Here is a 12,713-nt window from a genome sequence, read left to right on the forward strand (position 1 = left end):
GTGGCTGGTGATGTCTGCCGTATGACAACGTCTAGCTGCATCCTCCTTACCAAGGCTCATTGGTGTCTCGAAATGCCGCGTCTGAGCGCAACGGTGGAAAGCGTATACGGAAAGGATGAGGCCTACAGACTGGTAGCTACCACGCAGAAATTTAGCCAGTTGTTAGGGCCTTCAGTCTTCCTATTCGGAAGTGAGGTATGTAGGCTGACTTCAAAGAAAAGCTGACTGTACACGTTGGTCGCTTCAGTTCTTTTGGCTTGATGACTTGAGCTCTAAGAACGTGTGTCTTCTCGGCTGTCCTTTTGTGGTAGCCTCCGGCAAAGGACGAGAACGGAGACTCGTCATAGCAAGACGATATTCGGTCGTGAGAGATGTAGTTAGCTGGGAGGTTTTATACGTGCCTTGAGATCCCTCGGATGATTCATGATACCCAAACATCCTAACGCTATCCCATACCCAACCCCATAATATAGTTGCCAGGCTGTTTGAAAAATTCTCCAATATGCGATTTGTATTGTCTTCCGGGAAATGGGACCACCTATCCGGGCATTGATCTTCAGGCCTGACCTGCGGTTTCTCGCGGTACAGGCCTGTGATAGAGGACGGGTGTAGAGCAGTCGCGTGGGGGGTGGGTGGGGGTAAGTTACCTTCCTAATGAATGGGATCTTGGTACTATCTCAGCCTTGTCTGCCATTGTTTTTGAAGTTGACAGACGACCCCTCAATATTTCGCGTACAGATATCTGTTTTTATGTGTCCACCTGAACTGTTGTTGACGTAGGGTTTTCTGAACTCAGACTGACCTATGCTTGCCTGCCAGTTTGGGTCACCTACAACACTTCAATGTGGGGACATGGCGTTGAATGTTTCATCTTAACCCTAATGGTGGTCACTTAATCTGCTATGTCAGTGGTGGCTCGGCTAACCTCTCTTGTGCCTTCGAAAGTACCAGACATTGCATGTATTGACTTCAGTCGCCACTCTAACTGTAAACTGTTTTTATGTTACATTACATGTCACCACTTTGAAAGTGATCAACTAGGACTGCCTTAACTATTGTCATATTATATTGTATTATATATATATACATTATATTGTATCTCAGAGATGAGCATATGAATCCTCTTAATAATATGTCGGATGTGCACTGCTGACTAGAGATGACTGGATGGTGTGTCATCGCGAATTTGCAGTATTACGTTTCCGTTCACAACATAGCCTCACTAGTATTTCATCCAGTCTATTGTTACCACAGAATCCTACTTAGGTGCCCTCCTTGGTGAAACTGCATTTAAAAGACTTATTAAAATAAGGCAAGGCTACATCCTCCGGTAAATCCAGATGACCCACTGATGATGAAGTAGAAGCCAGGTATCCTATTTTCATGGAATGCGCGCCATAAGCTTGGGCTTAGTCCGAACACAAGAACGTATCATCTCTGGCTGTTCCGGTGCAAACGAAACTTTGTCTCATTAAAAAATCTTATGCCTTTGTTAGGAGTGGCACTGGATATTGGTGATGCACCAAGCTAACACAGTTCCAATCGTGCTACAAACCGTATGTTTTGAGCGTCAGCACAGAAGTGACATTACAAGAGGAAATTTTTTATCAACTCTCAGCACTAGTTTTCTGAAAGTTAGGTTCCTCTGCACGTATTCGGGATGGCTGCTGGTAGCAAATGAGAGACAGGTTTCAAATGCTCAGAATATCTTCTTTTACATATTGTTGCAACTTCACATTTTTTGAATACCTCTATCTCCTTTCAGCTTAGAATCCTCGACCATGCGGAAAAACGGAGAAATTCACAGACCACATGCTACAAGTACGTAGAATGCTGCTGTGTTCAGAATAAGTGAAGATGGAACTGAAGACGTAACATCTTCTCACGAGTAATATGGCTGGATAGATTTGTTGTAAAAAGTAACTTTCATGAAGTGCACTTTTGTACACCGATTTGGTTTCCACGGGAGATCACCAGGAATCCAGCCAAATCTTCCGTTTATGATGTCCTTCAACTGAATGTTCTACACAAAAGCAACCTAATGTTTCAGTTAGTACGGTATTCGAGATATCGTAGTATATTTTTACAAAGGAAACTACTCACAAACTTGCTGAAAATTCTTCGAGAGCCCACGACTGGTTTCACCCTCTCTGGGGCTCGCCAGATACGAGAAGTCCCTGAATCTCTTTCAACTTTATGTTCTACTTGAATCAACATTCTTTAGGAGAAAACCTGAAATGAACAAGGATGAAATTTTGTCACCAAAAGGGAGACTTATTATTTACAGCTCTTGGGAATCATGTGACAACATATAAAATTGATCTATAACGTGAGCATCCTGTTGTCCAGCAATTTACACCTACGCCTGTACAGTTCAGTGAACATTGTGTTGCATATTCGGTTGGATACTATCATAAACGGGATATTAAACTGGGATTCAGTTGAGTCTGCCGTGGAAGCTAAATTGGCATTACTTCGAGGTTTTAGTGAAATTTGGGCTCAAGCAGAACAAGAATTTATAGAAACTCGGAGACTGCGCCCACCCGATGAGCTCGAACGAGGTCGAAACCGGATATGGGCTGCTGAAGAGTTTCCAGCAAATTTGTGAGTAGTTTCCTGAGTGAAAATGCAACTTGCGTGCTTCTGATATATTGTGTGTTGTGAATCGTTAATCTTATCCACTAGAAAAATGCACCCACTCTAATCGACCCGATCGACTGCTCTTTTAAGTCAATTGTAGGGTAAGCGATACATGATTTATCGGGGCTAGAAAAGGCTAAAATCGCCATAAAACTAGGTGGCAATGACGGAGCCAATCAATTCAAACGGCTTGAAGGAATAATTCTGGAAGACCATTTCTCAGAGAGATGCGAGCTCCATAATTCGTCCCATCGTCTCGTGGGTCGATTTCTCCGGATGAAGCTCGAGATTATGACCCAAAAATAATCCTGGTTCCCAAACTAGGTAGACGGGTGTAGACAGCCCACAATAATTTTCAGGACCCTCAATGCGTCCGTCTTCTTCCTTACGTCATCACCAACAAAAAGGCACCAAGAAACAGTCCGGTACTCAACCATGACAGACCATTCAAAGTCGTAGCTCATCATGTTCGCACATTCACACTACTTGATAAGCAAGCTACACAAGCCGAAACACTAGATATCCTCAGAATCGATATATGTCGATTTTCCGAAGCCAGATGTCGGTACCCCTATGCAGCTTCCGCCATTTAGTCTTCACAACAAAATTTACGGTTTGCACTTATCCAAGAACCCAAGAATAAAAGCCTCTGAATAAAGCTGAGTTGGGATAGCACCCAGTATGGCTGCTCGGGTCTGATAGACACCAATTAATTCCCGACTCCGGTCGCGTGCAGTAAGAATAGGAGGCTCACTCAGCTCAGACAGACGAAGTCCAGAGAAGTGATGTCACGTCGTTGCCTATTCACCTGCGGGTGGCTATCCAGAGAAGGAGAATTCCAACAATGAACCCAACAGATGTCTGCATAGAGCACGGAAGGATGATACAGGACTAGCGGAAGATAGCAGTGCACAATCGCTAGATTACATGTTAATTAGACAGACCCGAGGGGCCGACACGCCGTATGAGTTCGAGGTTCAGACAATGGTGAATACCTCCCCCAAGTGGTCCACTAAATTTCAGAATAGTCTACGTGAAGCGCCTCATCCTCTAGGCAACATTAGACAAATATCAATTAGTTTCAGGTGACATATGTGTGTGTACGTAGGCTCTAACCTTATCATAATATGTACAACGGTCTGGACTAGAATCCCATTGCGAGTGCCCAAGCTTGGGGAGGCAGCGTAAGGAGATAAGCACTCACTGCATATATCTAGTATTCATAGACTGAATATATTGTGGAATAGCAGAAAGTAAAAGTGAACTTCCCTGAAGATTCAATAGAAAATACAAAGAAGTAATACTTTTAAACCATCAATAACAAATCACGTTAAACTTTCCAGATAAGTCGTCAGTTCTGTGTCAAAGTTATTTTGTTCGTGGTTTTTCATCCCTATGGCGCACTGTGATGTTTCCGTACGATTGCATATTTCCTAGCAGGAATTCTAACGTATTTTAGGCTTTGGAAGTTTGAGGTGACTGCATAAAACGGCAGTTCATTCCATTTCTTAGGTCAACAGATAGATAGATAGATAGATAGATAGATAGATAGATAGATAGATAGATAGATAGATAGATAGATAGATAGATAGATAGATAGATAGATAGATAGATAGATAGATAGATAGATAGATAGATAGATAGATAGATAGATAGATAGATAGATAGATAGATAGATAGATAGATAGATAGATAGATAGATAGATAGATAGATAGATAGATAGATAGATAGATAGATAGATAGATAGATAGATAGATAGATAGATAGATAGATAGATAGATAGATAGATAGATAGATAGATAGATAGATAGATAGATAGATAGATAGATAGATAGATAGATAGATAGATAGATAGATAGATAGATAGATAGATAGATAGATAGATAGATAGATAGATAGATAGATAGATAGATAGATAGATAGATAGATAGATAGATAGATAGATAGATAGATAGATAGATAGATAGATAGATAGATAGATAGATAGATAGATAGATAGATAGATAGATAGATAGATAGATAGATAGATAGATAGATAGATAGATAGATAGATAGATAGATAGATAGATAGATAGATAGATAGATAGATAGATAGATAGATAGATAGATAGATAGATAGATAGATAGATAGATAGATAGATAGATAGATAGATAGATAGATAGATAGATAGATAGATAGATAGATAGATAGATAGATAGATAGATAGATAGATAGATAGATAGATAGATAGATAGATAGATAGATAGATAGATAGATAGATAGATAGATAGATAGATAGATAGATAGATAGATACGTTGAAAATTGATGAAAGTCACACATGGTGGCTAATCGTCCCAGTTTGCCCTGCAGTCTAGTGCATTTCCAGAGGTTCCACAATTTGTCATGTGAATTGCAAACAGGAATCGCAAAACTCCACGTGTGAAACTTCCTGCGGCACAGGATATGATACAAGATGAGGTCACGTCCGTCACGAAAACCAATTTCGCAGTGAGAACAAGTGGTCAGATGTGAGAAAACGGAAGCCATGGTGAATATGTGAACGAAAACGTAACATTTGATGTGTGATTTTGTGCGGTTTTCGTATAGTCCTTTTTTCAACGTGCACGCATGAATGAGATTCAGCAATGAACATAAGAATTCGAGTCAGTTAGTTACCACTCAATGTACCAGGCTTAACCACTTTTCTTGATTTTTCCATGATGGTATCTCTAGTGTTAAGTCTCCACTTTACAAATTCAATCCACTAGGACCATTATTTCTATCGCTGCAGGTTTATCGAGCAAATGAACTCTCGAACCGAAACACTAGCTCGATTTTCCTCCGTTTTCCCCTGTCTCTGGAGCGCAAATTACACCATTACATACCCCATGACACCATTACGAAAGCATTTGTTCGTTAGCACGATGGCTGACATATGTTCATACAAATCTTACCTGTAGCTAATACTAACCTTGATAATATAGTGTGGGGGAAGCCAAAAAAGTTTGCCCCCTCCGTTGAGCAAAGCAATGGCCGTGTTTGCACGAGAGTCCCTATCAGAAACGGCGATAAGGCGAACGAAGTGGGCTCCATCGTTGCATCACAGGAACTGATAGCGATTCTAACGTTTCCATTTCAAACCCCGGATTCTGAGTTGCAACACAGAGGAATTCGGTACTGTCCGGCTAAACACAACTGGAAATCGATTTAACAATCCGCTCTGGAGTGAAGGTCGTTTAATCGAGTGCATCGGGTGAACGGAAATGGCTTCTGGATGCTGGTGTAACGGAACGCTTCGATCTTGTGCTGTATGACGATTGATGAGCTTCTTATGTCCAGAAAATTTTCGAAAGAATTATTTCGTAAAACCTATATGGGATGGGGAATTTCACCATTTGATCGTGGGTGAGATAATGTTTCAAAGTAGTTCTGTGGATTGAACAAATACACTTGTTTTTACCATAACGAAATATCATTTTTGAATATTGCTTATCTGTCCTTTGCACTGGTCCTCCTGTCCCGACCATCCGTATCTTGTTGTTTTTGTGCAAGTGAAAAAAGCATCAGAGGCTCATAGCTCTTCATGGCGTTAACAACACAGGTAACACTCATATCAGTCACAAAACGTTCGTCATACAGGACCGTTGGTATGAGCATTAAAACTGAAGTAGTCAGCGCCAGGCGCATGGCATCAGAGTGTGTTATATGCACAGGGCAAACCAAAACTGATAAGAAAGCATAACACATTTTCTCTGGTTTTCAAAAATTCAAGTGGACAGGAAGTAATGAGCCAAAATACGATTATCACGTCCCCATAAACAACAACTATTAGTTTACAAGAGTCATCATCATGCTTTTGTTGTGCAGTTATTTTCCTTGAAACCAAACGGACCTTCATCGACCTTACACTAACGTTGGTATCGCGCAGGAAGTTATTACTCGTCTCTGATTGGTGGTTAGGATACAGCTAACCGTGCTCCAAATTGATAGTCAGATAGCCAAGACCCGATTACTGCACAGCCGAATAGCAGTTTGCTAACTTTCACTTGAAGATGGTGGTGGTGGTGATGATTTTAACTGACACAACTTCAGTTGGAAACGCGCTGTGAGCGAAGGACTTTCTCCGCCGCAGCAGGCGCTGGTAGTTTAAAGCGAGCGGTGGGACCTTAAAGGGGGTTTGTGTCCTTGGGGTCCTGAAGACAGAACATAATCTTATGCATGGTCTTACGAAATTTGTAATATGCAAGGTTGCTTAAGTCTTGTTTTTCATATGTTTTAGTCTCTGGTTGTCTGGTGTTCTTCAGTAGTTACGTTGCACGGGCTCCAAAGCTTTAATATTCTTCTGCAAACAGAGGGAAATTAGCCCGGATATTCATTATCAAAAGTGGACCGATAAGCTACAGTAAAGTGGCCAAAAGCTGTTCATTCGGGAGCGGTACAAGTTCTCTTCAAATATCTTAGTCTTTTTCCATCACCCCAAAGTTGCATGTTGATTTATGGCCACTGGATACAAACATTATGTTTGTTCATGTCCTATGCGAATGGCCACACATGTGAGCCTGGTTCCATCCGCATAGACCGATAACCATGAGTTTGTTAGGGACAGAATTGGTTTATGTAGAAAGGAATTAGTTTCACACTTGGTATGGATCCTTGCGAAATATGAGAATGTAATTTTCCACCAACATTTACCGTTCGTATTCTTCATGTAGCTACAGAATATTTGGAAGAGGGAGAATCCTACCCACTTGAATTGACTAAAAGAGGATGCTATATCCCATTCTATCAACTGCTCTGCATAAATCAAGATTAGTTACCTAAATTTACCTCTTTCTTAAGCCGTGTTGATTGATTTTCAGGATGCTGGTTGTGGCTTACGGCATATCTGGCGACTCGGAAGTCAGACTATCCATCACACTCACATTTTTTAAGCTTGGTTGTGGTTGAGTGATCATTTTCACGGTGAGAACCTACTCTCTTCTTTCAAACGCGATAGGATCTAAAAGCGTTTTTAATCGGATGTGTCAAAGGTTGGAACAAAAGTGCAACAAATCGAACAACGGAATAAGTGGTAGTTTGAGGATCCGGTGTTTTTATAACTGACACAACTTCAGTTGGAAACGCGCTGTGAGCGAAGGACTTTCTCCGCCGCAGCAGGCGCTGGTAGTTTAAAGCGAGCGGTGGGACCTTAAAGGGGGTTTGTGTCCTTGGGGTCCTGAAGACAGAACATAATCTTATGCATGGTCTTACGAAATTTGTAATATGCAAGGTTGCTTAAGTCTTTTTTGCCATATGTTTTAGTCTCTGGTTGTCTGGTGTTCTTCAGTAGTTACGTTGCACGGGCTCCAAAGCTTTAATATTCTTCTGCAAACAGAGGGAAATTAGCCCGGATATTCATTATCAAAAGTGGACCGATAAGCTACAGTAAAGTGGCCAAAAGCTGTTCATTCGGGAGCGGTACAAGTTCTCTTCAAATATCTTAGTCTTTTTCCATCACCCCAAAGTTGCATGTTGATTTATGGCCACTGGATACAAACATTATGTTTGTTCATGTCCTATGCGAATGGCCACACATGTGAGCCTGGTTCCATCCGCATAGACCGATAACCATGAGTTTGTTAGGGACAGAATTGGTTTATGTAGAAAGGAATTAGTTTCACACTTGGTATGGATCCTTGCGAAATATGAGAATGTAATTTTCCACCAACATTTACCGTTCGTATTCTTCATGTAGCTACAGAATATTTGGAAGAGGGAGAATCCTACCCACTTGAATTGACTAAAAGAGGACGCTATATCCCATTCTATCAACTGCTCTGCATAAATCAAGATTAGTTACCTAAATTTACCTCTTTCTTAAGCCGTGTTGATTGATTTTCAGGATGCTGGTTGTGGCTTACGGCATATCTGGCGACTCGGAAGTCAGACTATCCATCACACTCACATTTTTTAAGCTTGGTTGTGGTTGAGTGATCATTTTCACGGTGAGAACCTACTCTCTTCTTTCAAACGCGATAGGATCTAAAAGCGTTTTTAATCGGATGTGTCAAAGGTTGGAACAAAAGTGCAACAAATCGAACAACGGAATAAGTGGTAGTTTGAGGATCCGGTGTTTTTAAAAATTAGTCCATTTAGCGAAATACACTCATTTGCAAACAAGTTTAAGTTTGCGGGAGACTTACCTGGAGCCCATTTAAACCTCTCGTTAATCAAGTTTATGATGTCCAGACAGTATTCTATCATGTAGTATGGTTCCATACTTCATTCTAAGCTACACCCACCGTACATGCTCCAGATCACTGTTGAAACTGCCTCCAACAGGATCCTTGGGCACAGGTTTTGACAATGTATTGTGACCTCAAAGTCAGTAAGGATATCTAGCAGAATCCATCTGCATTTGAGAATATGCTTAGGACAACAACAACAAACTGTGGTGTTTCTCGAGCAGCTTAGAGAATAAAGGATTGGAACACAATTCATTTTGGGTGTCAGATGTAGTAACCAATCTCAACATGTGGGTGCGGGTTGCATGTGGAATTCAGAGCCTGTGGGCATGAAATAAGATAAGGAGGATGCCGATGAAGACACATGAAGAAACACGGAAATCATCCAGGATTATCTTAGTTGGTTATCTGGGTTAATTCACCATGAAAGTACTGGATATGAGAGACAGACAGCTTTGTAAATGATGGTAAAACTTATGTCCTGATACTTCAGGAGGCTTAGTGAAAGGGAACATTCTTATTGCTAAAATGTTATACTTGCCGTTCGGATTCATGCGTAACTCTAGGCTGTCAAATTTCGAAACCAAACAATTCAGTACTACTCCATGCCACTGTCTACAGAGGCCCCCTTTGAAAATGAATTCCACGTTATATGTGCACATCATCACCAACGATTCAAGTGTGCAGACTGACAGGCTTACCTCTGGTTGTTCTAAACATCCTGGAAAATAGAGCTGACAATTTCCTCACTAGTAAACAGCGGGATGACCTCTAGCTAGAAAATGCTTTTAGCTTGCAAACTAATAACTTAAGAGGGTGGGTGTGAACAGAGCAGTTTATTCGTGGTGGTTCAGGTTCTTCTGGTACACACTGCACCGGGGTATGCTGAGATCAAGAACTACTCGCAGCGCCACCCACGCCTGTGCAACTTGTCACACTCCTTCAAATGTGCTGACATCTATCACGGTCGAACGGTAGTGAGAAGATACTGCTTCTATTATACCTTGCTTATTGCACTCTCTGCCAGATATTTAAAGCAATTTCCAGTCTATCGAAAACACATTGGAGATTACATATTAAGTGAAACAATCTGTTACATGATGTCCTAAAAATTACCAGTGGGATTCTGAATATCTTGTCAGGACGCCAATAATTTTAATTTTTATCTAAGTCAGTCGTGTTTAACATGAAGTCCACAGTAGGCAGACTGTATGACTGCAATGGCAGCGAGCCTGGTTAACCAGCTCCAGAGGCAATATGTTGCGAGTTGGAAGAAAAATATCCCGATGGCACTTTGAGTGAGGCTTCTGGGGATGAGGAATCTGTTCATTGTTTGGACTAGTGTTGGAAAGCCAGGAGTAGTTTTTACCACCAGACTCTGAGCAGACCGAATTTCTGCATTTGTGTTTCAGTGAAAATCAATGTTCTGGGTTGCATACTCTGGTATTGCGCTCCACGATGTGTACGAATTTCTCACCAGAAGACTCCTCACTTACCACTCTTAACCTTGGTCGTTAAACCACCACCGGGTGCGTGGCTATCCATTTAAGTCATCAGTTTGGTAAACTAGAAGGTGTTCATGGGTTCATCACCTCAGAACATTGCCAAGAGCGGCCGCTGTACCAAGAAGTACCTTCCACCTTTACGATCTTCGGAATATGACCTCAACTACTCACCAACAAACCTCCAAATCTTTTTGTGTTCCTCGGTCAATCTCGTCTGGTTCAACTGTCTGTTAGATCAGTGCGCTATGATTTCATATGAATGTAGATACTAGAAGCTACTGGTTGGTTCTGGGTGCGGTATCAGGCCCTATATTGTCATGTACTGTGCATCACAAAACCTTGCTTCGTCTCAAGAATATGCATTAATTCATGTATAAATGGGATGAAATGCTAGTCGAATAAGTGTGTATCATCTGAATTCTCCTCCTCCCAAGTGACAATCGGAAACAGCTTAGAAGGTTTACCACGAGCAGTGACCTCTTTACAAAGAAATCCCTGAGGAACAGCTTTCCTCTCGAAAGGTCTTCAAGACGCGGTCACTTTACTGGGGGGTGTCACCTAGCGGTATAAAGTATACTGATTGTTTTATTTGCGGGCCCATGCTAAATACTCCAGCTTCGACTTTATTTCGTTGGGACTCCGAGACTTCAAACAACTGCCCAAAATTTCCATTCAGAATGTGACAACCATAGGTATTTTGCGCGCAAATTCACTTATCGAGACAACCATAAGTATTTTGCGCTCAACTTCACTCACCGGCTCTATATGTCCGGACAAGGACCGACTAGTTATCAGAAGAATAACCGGAAGGTACAATCATCTCTAGAGTTAATGTTTACTTTGGGTGTAACAAATTGATACCTTTTAAATTCGCCTTTTCGACGCCAACTGCTATGAGTTCAAAACTTCTGTAAATTTCAACTGTGGTACAAACAGACATAAAAGCAGCCTCTAGCGTCAGTTGATTCTGTCAGATAATGCTACCCGCAGCATGCTCTTAAATAAATCATTATCTGCAGAATTTTGTGACAGCACGTGCTCCTGAGGTTCAACCACGGAAGCCAATGGAGTTTTAGTTGAGGTCAACACTGGTGAGGATAAACAAGGACGCTCGTTTATGCTCATCGTACGCGCTAAGCAGCTGTTGAGGTGACACCTTGTGACCCGGAAAAAAACATATCAGAAGTGAACGAGCACCGTGGATTGAGGTTGGAGAGACCGACTGTTCAAGAGTAGCAGGCTGCTTTGAGTGCAAAACTTGTTTGTGGTGCATGACGAATGATGTGTCAAGGAATGCGGGTACTTCCTGTGTACATCAGACCCCACGCTGGTGATTTGTCCTGGTCTGATGGTGCAATAAGGGTAGCCTGAAAAATTAGTTCGCTTCGCCAAGAGATGTGGCGGGTTCAGTCTGTCGGTTCCATAGTCACACTAGTATAACGGCAGATAGGTACCGGGGCAGTTCTCTTCCTACTAGCAGTTCCCGCATCGCAGAAACATTCAGTTTTGACTTTGAAGTTGTTTTTGGTTAATCTTATTAGAATCTCATCGTCCTTCACTAGCACAACTAGGTTGAATTGCGATGAATATTGCGACAACTTAGTGTGTGACAAACAGGAAGCGCAGTTGAATAGTGAGTTTGGTATAAAAAATAGGCCTGTTTTTACTTTCTCCTATGTGCTGTTTTCTTGCATGATCTTTTAAGTGTTGCTGTGGAGCACGCCGGCGTGAATGATAACAGCAGTTCTATGTGGTGAGTGCAGCCTATCTCACACCTCATCCGTTGATATTTTTCGTCGGCGAGTACCACAGCAGATGCTCATCTGGGATTCGTCCTTGCATCGGGTTTCACAATAGATAACTCGTTAGTTTGAGAAATCTTCAAACCCAGCAAGTAAATCCCTCTGTCTGTGAATCAGTATTCAAAGCTAAACGTTGTTGAGTCAATTAAGTATGCAGCTAAACTAATCTGAATTGACCGGCGCGCCGAAGTATCTCCGAAAGATTCCGACTGACAAGCTCTGACTTAATTTGGACCGAGATGTTTGTCTAGTGAACGCTATTACAACCGACCTTTGAGTTCAACATTTTATGGTTTTGTATGCCATTTAAGAATCAGTTTCATTACGAATGTATTGTTGCCCACGATGGCGATATTGTGCTTGATGATGACGTGATGTTCAACTTCTCAAGAGAAATATGCGTTATCCGTTTTGGGAAAAAAGTCGACAAGGAAGAGTTTGAACAGAAAATGTATCAACCTACTGACAAATCTCTTCTCACACTTGACCACCCGAACCGAAAATTGTTTAGCCCACTAAAAAATGTCTGGAGGAAGGGTCGGGTATTTTATAAGTTCAGA

This window comes from Opisthorchis viverrini, assembly GCF_000715545.1.
Source record: "Opisthorchis viverrini unplaced genomic scaffold opera_v5_31, whole genome shotgun sequence".
NCBI lineage: Eukaryota > Metazoa > Platyhelminthes > Trematoda > Opisthorchiida > Opisthorchiidae > Opisthorchis > Opisthorchis viverrini.